A 9,604-nucleotide genomic window follows, 5' to 3' on the forward strand; every position below is an offset into this window, starting at 1 on the left:
TCTCCCATCTAAAATAGATCTGATGTTTCTTAAGCTCATCCACTAAAAAGGCAAATTCTTTTCTCTTTCTTAACATTTTAGGAGGAATTTCCTTCATCATTATTATATCTTGTCCTAATATTTGAAATTTATTTTTATAAAATGCTTGCAAAATTCCATACCTAATCTTCTTATTTGTAAAATAAATAACCACATCTCTCGGTAAACACTTCTGCCTTGCCAACACGATAAATTTTTTCAATATTAACTTCAAAATCTTCTGGTTCCACTCCATCTATCTGAGCAAAGGCCTGAGTAAAAATCTCTTTCAAATTTTCTTCCTTACATTCTCCCTCCTCTGTTCTTCCACCATATCTTTAAAATCCAATATTTCTTTCTCCATTTCATCAAATTTTTGATCTATTTCTGAAAGATGAACCTCCATAAGCTCCTGTAAAAAATTCCTTAAGCCATCTTTAATATCTTCTTTCAATTTCTGTATCTGAAGTGAGGAAATTTCCAGTATTTTAGAAGTAGTTAAATCTCTTTGCTTGAAAGCCATTTTTAAACTAAGTAATACCAAGAAGAAGGAAAAAAGAAAAAAGAAAAAAGAAAAATTCAATAAACTTTTCTTCTTAAACACTGTAATAAAAAGATAAAAAAGGATAAAAAATAAAAAATAAAAATTCCATTTAAAAAAATATCTTGTTATATTCTTCTTAAAGGTTCCACGCCAGCAATTGTAATAAGCATTTCTTTAACTTTCACTTCCAATATACAAAATGCCATTTACTTGCAATACACAAAACACCATTTCCTTTCATCATCTCCAATCTTGACTACAAATACATTCTCTATCAGGGAGTTAAAATCTTGTTACAATCAAATGCTAACGGTCCAGTTTTCAGCTCTGTCCGCGTTAGAGTCCTTCAGTAATCCATTTCAGTCACGGAGATGGATGCTGCGTTTTGTTCTGCCATTTGGCAGAAGCGTTCAGGATTCTGGAGCTTTTTTTCGGGCTATAGAAGGAGCATTCCCATCAAGCCACCAGGAATCTTCCCGGTGCTTTCCTGGAGGCTCTACTTCAGCCCGAATGCTCACCTCTCCCTCTTTGCCCGAGGGAAGAGATTTCCAAGTCGCTTGACAGCAGATTAACGCTGTCTAAGCGGCTCTACAGAATCACACGGAACTGGCGGTCTGAGATAGCCCGCCATTAACGAAGCGGAGCCACCCGGAAGTCAAGAGTTTCATATTGTTATGTACACATATATATTACTGGATGAACTCAGATAATTTGTAGTAAACACAAATCCATGATATATGATGGGATGAGGTAGACAGAACTGAAAATTAATATTTCTGTGACAAATGTGTAACAGAAAAATGGAGTGAGTATTTATGACAAACAAGGCAAACTGCTTCCATTGACTGTAATTTGTATATTGGCATATCTTTCATAATTATTTTCAATAAGCAAGACGGGAATGAACAAAATTATGAATATGTGTGAGGGAGGGCTGCTCCACAACTTAAAATAGCCTTTTGGATGCCATTATTTTCAAAGGTCTTATTTTTAAGGTAGCATCAAATTAAGCAAATGCTTTCACAAAATACTTTGTACATTTTAAAAAAGTAAACTTGCAGCTTGCAGGGCCTCTGGGTATCTTCTTTCAATCAAAACTGACAGAGACTGTGAAAGTCTTCGTGATTTGTTAAAATTGTAATTTTTAAAACACTGTGAATATTCTTATGTGAAAGTTTTCAAGTTACAAGCAGTCACTGTCAGGAGAACATTTAAAATTAAATGCTGCACTGGGAAATAATTTTTAATAAGGTCTTCGCCTTGCATCTTAGAGTGGAAAGTAGGTAGGATAAAGGCAGAATGGTATTCTGTAAAGGCCCCGTTACTTTGTTATTTATTTATTTATTTATTTATTTTATTTATCAAATTTTTATACCGCCCTTCTCCCGAAGGACTCAGGGCGGTGTACAGCCAAAGATAAAACACAGAATATGTACAATTAAAACCAAATTAAAAAATAGCAAATTACAAAAAAAGGCTGATAATCAAAATTTAAATTTAAATTTTTTTAAAAAATATTAATAAAACCCCAATTTAAAATCAACTATTATGCCAGTCCCGCTTGAATGAATAAGTATGTTTTTAGCTCACGACGGAAGGTCCGAAGATCAGGCACTTGACGTAGGCCAGGGGGAAGTTCATTCCAGAGCGTTGATGTTCCCACAGAGAAGGCCCTACTCCTGGGGGCCGCCAGCCGACACTGTTTGGCGGACGGCACCCTGAGGAGACCCTCTCTATGAGAGCGTACAGGTCGGTGGGAGGCATAGGGTAACAGCAGGCGGTCTCGTAAGTACCCGGGTCCTAAGCCATGGAGCGCTTTAAAGGTGGTAACCAAAATCTTGAAGCGCACCCGAAAGACCACAGGAAGCCAGTGCAGACTACGGAGCAGTGGTGTTACGTGAGAGCCACGAGTGGCTCCCCATTACTACTCACGCAGCCGCATTCTGGACTAACTGCAGCCTCCGGGTGCACCTCAAGGGCAGCCCCATGTAGAGAGCATTGCAGTAATCCAACCGAGACGTAACCAGAGCATGTTAAAAGAGGGAATAGTTTGGAAAAGGGAAGATCAAAATCAACGATAAGCATGTATAGTGCTATTTTCTATGAAAGTGTTTACTTTTTTTAAGTTTGAACAGATAGTCCTCAAAGCAGGGGTGAAATCTACTTACCTTCCTTACCGGTTTGGAAATCCATGCGCCGCATGCGCGTGCTCACTTTGATCGCACGCACGTGCTGTCACATGCGCACGCACACCCTGTGCGCATGCGCAAAACCTTTCTGCACATGTGCAGAGGGTACAAAAAACATTACTTCCTGCTTAAAACCAGGAAGTAACAAGAGCTGGGTGGGTGGGCAGAGCCTTGCACCGCGATTGCTACCGGTTCTCCAAACCACCAGCCAAGATTGCTACCGGATTGGGTGATCCGGTTTGAACAGGGAGCATTTCACCCCTGCCTCAAAGTTATGACTACTGGTTCAGTATCTGTTCAAAGTCATCAAATGAGGAGGGCTTATGATGCAGTCCTCCGTGTTCTGTTCATTATTGCATCCTTGCTGGATTGTTGCAGCCATACACACTTTTGGGACTCTGTTTTTCTAGATTTCAACATAATCTTCCTCCAGTGCAGGGCTATACTACCCTAGTGGTAGTAGATATTTCATCTTAACCCTTTTATGTACCTAACAGCAGCAGAATAGGAGTGGAGTGATTGCAACTGAGATGTCAATGCCCAGGTCATGATTTTGGTCACAAGATTGTGATTCTGAGGTTTCTTGTTGGCTTCCCACAAGCAAATTCAAAGGGGAAGCTGGCAAAAAGTTGCTAGTAGTTTCTACTTTCACCATTTTGTTTGCCTACCCATGCTCCATAGTGCCTATCTGTTGTACTATCTACTTCTCTGCAGCACCCACTTACTCGCCTGTGCTCCACAGTACCTGCCCATGGCTGTTGTGACCCAGGCCCAAGTAGGTGGTAATAAACTTAGTCCGTGGAAAAACAAACTTTATTCAAACAGCTGGGAATTACTTCATTCCCAGCGTCGTTCAACTCAAAATAAAACAAATGCCTCCCAACACAAATTCCTCAGTTATCTCACAAACCTTAGTCCAATTAGGCAAACTGCCAAAGGCCCTTACTAGCAAACGTGCAGAAGCCACAAAAACAAAGACGTATACAAAGTAGAAGATGAATCTACGTCTCCACCCTCATTGCGTCGGCAGATAACCGCCCGGCCGCCCTGTTTCGGGTGACCCGCTCTCTCCTACACCAGGAGGTGCGGGATGACCCTTTGCAGGGACGAGCCGAGGAGTTTAGCGGTTATTTATACGATAAAATCGCTCAGCTGAGGGATGGTCTGGATTGAATTTGGGATGATCCAAGCGAGGGAGAGGAGGCACGTCTTGTTGAGTCCATTTGGGATGAGTTTGACCCTGTGGCTCCCGAGGACGTGGACAGGCTGTTGGGGAGGCTTCACGGCACGACATGTTTACTGGACCCGTGCCCTTCCTGGCTGGTACTGGCCACTCAGGCGGTGACACGAGGCTGGCTCCAGAGGATTATCAACGCTTTGTTGGAAGGGTTTTCCTGCCGCCTTGAAAGAGGCGGTGGTGAGACCCTCCTTAAGAAGCCCTCCTGGACCCAGCTATTTTGGGTAATTATCGCCCAGTTCCAACCTTCGCTTTGTTGCGAAGGTTGTAGAGAGTGCCGTGCGCCGACAGCTACCCCAATACCTGGATGAAGACGCTATCTAGACCTGCTCCAGTCCGGCTTCCGACCCGGATACAGCACGGAGACAGCTTTGGTCGCATTGGTGGATGATCTCTGGCGGGCCAGGGACAGGTTATTCCTCTGCCCTGGTCCTATTAGACCTCTCAGCGGCGCTCGATACCATCAACCATGGTATCTTGCTGCGCCGTTGGGGGATTGGGAGGGAGGCACCATATCGGTGGTTCTCCTCCTATCTCTGACCGTCGCAGACGGTGTTGACAGGGGGCAGAGGTCGACCGCGAGGGCCTCACTTGTGGGGTCCCTCAGGGGTCGATTCTCTCGCCTGCTGTTCAACATCTACATGAAGCCGCTGGGTGAGATCATCAGTGGTTTCGGGTGAGATACCAGCAGTACGCTGATGACACCCAGCTGTACTTTTCCACCCCGACCACCCCAATGAAGTTGTTGAAGTGCTGTCCCGTGTTTGGAAGCCGACGGGTCTGGATGGGAGAAACAGGCTCAAGCTTAATCCTCCAAGACGGAGTGGCTGTGGATGCCGGCACCCGATTCAGTCAGCTGCAGCCGCGCTGGCTGTTGGAGGCGAGTTATTGGCCCCAAAGGATAGGGTGCGCAACTTAGGTGTCCTCCTGGACGATCGGCTGTCGTTTGAAGATCATTTGGCCGTCTCCAGGAGGGCCTTCCACCAGGTCCGCCTGGTTCGCAGTTGCGCCTTCCTTGATCGGGATGCCATGCACGGTCACCATGCGCTACCTCCTCGCTGGATTACTGTAATGCTCTCACATGGTGAAGTGCGCCGGAGGCTTCAGTTAGTCAGAATGCAGCTGGACAGGATAGAGGAGCTACCGTAGCTCCCATGTAACACCGATCCTGCGCAGGCTGCACTGGCTGCCTGTGGCTTCCGAGTGCACTTTAAGGTGTTGGTTATGACCTTAAAGCGCCCATGGCTTAGGACCTGGGTACTTACGGGACCGCCTGCTGCTACCACATGCCTCCCACCCACCCGCACGCCCCATAGAGAGGGACTTCTCAGGGTGCCGTCCGCCAAACAATGCCGGCTGGCGGCCCCAGGGAAGGGCCTTTCTGTGGGGCACCCACACTCTGGAATGAGCTTCCCGGTTTACGCCAAATACCTGACCTTCGGACATTTCGTCGCGAACTAAAACACATCTTTTATCCGCTGGGCTGGCTTAAATTAGTTTTAATGGGAAATTTTATTAATTTTTTAAATGGGGTTTTTAAATGGTATTTTAATCTGTATATTGTATTGTTTTATTTTGCCTGTACACCGCCCTGAGTCCTTCGGGAGAAGGGCGGTATAAAAATCAAATAAATAAATAATAAATAAATAAATCTGAAGACGCAGCTATAACGTTGTTTTCCGGCAAAGGCCAAATGCTGGTGCTGTTCTGTTTTAAGCCTTATGGGAGGGGCCAATCATCTCTTGGCCCTACTCCCGAGTTGTCCTCTTTACTACTATCAGTCTCTGGAGGCTCTGGAGTCCGCACCTCACTTCCCGATGGCCCTGGCCTCACCTCAGCCTCATCACTGTCCAACTCTGTTGCCAGCTCCGTAGGCTGCTGACAGACCACAACAATGGCATTCCTCTGCAGCACTTGTGCACCTGCTCACCTGCCTGTGTCACCCCACCATAATCTGTATCTCACCCATAGTTATCACTTCAGCAACCAGCTTACCTGAGTTTCCTGTCACTTCTGGCTTAATGAGCTATGCCAGGTTGTCAAACTCACATCCTCATGTTGTCATCATGTGGGGTATCGGGACCTTCCCCCCCCTTCACTAAACTGTGCGTGGGCGGGGTTAGTGCATGATGCATCCGGCCCATGGGCTGGGAGTTTGACAGCTCTGAGCTATGGAGTTTTGGGATTAAAAAAAAGTAACCAGGACTGCTCGGATTGTCATTGCTAAATGATGCAGTCATGTGACATTGTGCTTTATAACCTCATTGCTTAGCAACAGAAATTCTGGTCCTAATTGCCATAGTGATCCGAAGACTACCTGTAGTTCATAGGCTTAATAGAAAAACTACTGATTTATTTACACTTCTGGCACTCACTAGGAAATTTAAATCCATTGGCTAAAGTGGAGATACACTAAATCACAAATAATAATCCCATAGAGTCTAGTGCTGAGGCAGCAGATCAAGAAATATTCTTTCTTCCTTAAAATCTGTGGACTGACCTTGGATTTCTTCAAATGTTTTTTAAGCTCAGGTACAGAAGTGAAACTTAGTTAATCGGGTCATAACAAATACAAGAAATCAATTTATTTCCAGATTTTGGATGGCCTGCTTGCAACGATTAAATATTAAAATTCATTTGTCATCTGCCCATCATCCAGCTTGATCAGCCTGCAGTTTAGCAATCCATTGAGTCTGAGAGGGAACCATCCTGTTGAGATTAGATCTGAGTGAGGAATTTCTCAGTTTGTGCCTTGGACTTATTTCACTTGGGAGTACAGGCTTTTTGATATTCAAGGCCAACTGACAGACATCAAGAGGCTTCCCAAGTATTTCCATCTCTGATTAAAGGATTTGTTCCTTCTTTACTATGCAGCAAAGAGTTTTAGGAGTTTCTATGTCTTCCTCTGGGATGATAACTGTGCTAAAATAGTGGGTCCTTTTTCTTTCACCTTATCTAGCAGGAGTTTAGAAAGAGAATAAGGTCATTGAGGCAGCATGTTACAAGGCAACATTGATAATGCTTGTCAGCCTTTACAGGGGCAATCCATTGTCTCTGTGTGGAAATGGCTGCTTTCTCTTTTGGTTCCTTTTTAAGCATTCATGTTGATACGACAGCTAACTGTTCAAAAGCAAAGTTAGGCAGTACCTCTAACTAAGAAGGAGAGGTTGCGGGAGATTAAAAGCAAAAATATATTATATCAAACATCAGACATTATCCTACTTAAGAGATCACCTGCTAGGTTAGAGATATTTTTTTTATTCTTACTGTTTCCTGCTAGAGTTGCCTCATTTAACAGTCTGGTTTGGAAGCATTACTGTTTCAAACAGGAAGGCTGTGCAGAGAGTGGTCAGGATGGCAGAAAAGATTATTGGAAGTTCACTCCCTTCTATCCAGGACATAGCATATAAGCAATGCTTGAGCACAGTCGGCAGGATTGTCTGGGATGCTATGCATAGCATAAAATGTTCCCCTCGTACATATGTGCTAGTCATTCCCGACGCTAGGGGGCGGCGCTCATCTCCATTTCAAAGCCGAAGAGCCAGAGCTGTCCAAAGACATCTCCGTGGTCATGTGGCCAGCATGACTAAACACCAAAGGTGCACAGAGCACAGTTACCTTCCCATCAAAGATGGTCCCTATTTTTCTACTTGCATTTTTTACGTGCTTTCAAACTGCTAGGTTGGCAGAAGCTGGGACAAGTAACAGGAGCTCACCCCATTACGTGGCACTAGGGATTCGAACCGCTAAACTGCCGACCTTTTGATCGACAAGCTCAGCATCTTAGCCACTGAGCCATCACATCCCTTTCACATAACATACAGAAGTGTAATTGCAGAAACAATCCGGAAATTCAGGCATCATCAAAGTATAATCAGCCAATCAAAAATTAGAAGAGTTGAGGTTCGGATAGCCATTGAATTTAATGTAACTAAATTCAAACAAAGCAGACTTACTTATTGTAACATCACACAGCAAGACACGTTAAACCATTTGGATTCTGATAGTTAAAAGTTAAGCAATCAACTTAAAAAATAGCAGACAAAAGAATTTATGTATAAGCAGCATTCTCCAATATTTCAAGAAAAGAAAAAAAAATACTAAAATTGTGATTACTCCCTAGGGAGAATGTGGGTAAAGGAAAAAAAAATGAGCTACCAAAAGTTCCTCCTTAAGATTTTAACATTGTACTTTAAAAAAAAATTTTCTTCAGTATTTCAGTTTTCTATAATCGTGCTTCATTTTCCTATCAAACGAAGTAAAGTGATCATATGTTTATAATAAAGGTTCCTATTAAAAAGAGAGAGAACGGCAGGAAAGTATGCTAGAGTGTTTCCAACAAAGAGCACCATAGTGGCCAGTGGTAGCTACCTCCACCAGATTTGACCTAATTAAGGTTTTGATTGCCTTGGTTTCTCAAGAGGTTGACAAGAGCACCTCTTCTTTCAGTTCCCCTGTGTTTGCAGCACATTCTTGGGGTGGACAGTTGCTCCATCATCTGACTCATTTCACACCTGGCTTAGCCAGTTTCAAGTTCTTGATTATTGGCCATCTCCTGAGGCTGTCATTTGTCCAGAGCTGGCTTCTCTGCAGCCTATTCCTCCAACTCAAGAAGTCCATGATATATGCAAACCTGGCAAAACACTTGAAAATCCTGGTTCCATCCAGTCACATACTATACTGTCTGTTTTCATCCTTGCCCACTTTCTGCAACTTCCATGCCCCAAATGTCAAAAGTGAGGTCCTTGACCATTCCAAGGGCATCTCATCTTCCAATGCAAATAACCAGAAACATCCAAGCCACAAGCAAACAAGCAGAAACATAGTTCAGTACAAGATATGAAGCCAGTCAGTAGCTCCAACCAGCTGTCCTAAACAGTATGGCTTTTAGTTGTCATGGATTTTATCTCTCAGGATTCCAGATAACTAAAGGAATAAGTTAAAGCTTTCCCCCCCCTAATGATGGCCTTAGGTCAGAGTAACTTGAAACATCAGTGGATTTTTTCCACTGTTGTTCATGGGTAAATATAAAGATAATTGCCCTGTTAGTTTAGAGGCTATAGCTATTTCCTGGTGGCTACCCTTAGTTTCTAAGCCAACTATGGATTGGGAATAGTTAAAGCAGCAGTTCTCAACCTGTGGGTCGCGACCCCGTTGGGGGTCGAATGACGATTTGCCAGGGGTCGCCTAAGACCATCGGAAATATGGGAAGTATACTTGCGAGTTGAAGAATCGCGTTCCAATGGTTGACTCCACAAGCCAGTTGCAGGCTCTTCAAATCACTAGCCGAATTCGGCTTCAGGTGCGATGAATTAAAAAAGAGAGAAATCTTTGCTCTGATGTCTCCCTCTCAAGCCAGTTGCAATCACTCCCAATCGCTAGCCTAATCTGGCTTCAGGCACGATAAACTTAATAGGTGAGGAGTCTCCGTTTTAATGCCTCCGTCCTCAAGGCAATCGCAAGCAGTTCAGATCGCTAGCCAATATGGCTTCAGGCGCGATAAATTCAAAACGAAAATAATTTTACGGTTGGGGTCACCACATCGTGGGGAATTGTATTAAAGGGGTCGCAGCACTATAAAGGTTGAGAACCACTGAGTTAAAGGGTAGCTGATAT

The sequence above is a fragment of the Ahaetulla prasina genome, chromosome 2 (genome assembly GCF_028640845.1).
Source record: "Ahaetulla prasina isolate Xishuangbanna chromosome 2, ASM2864084v1, whole genome shotgun sequence".
NCBI classification, from domain to species: domain Eukaryota; kingdom Metazoa; phylum Chordata; class Lepidosauria; order Squamata; family Colubridae; genus Ahaetulla; species Ahaetulla prasina.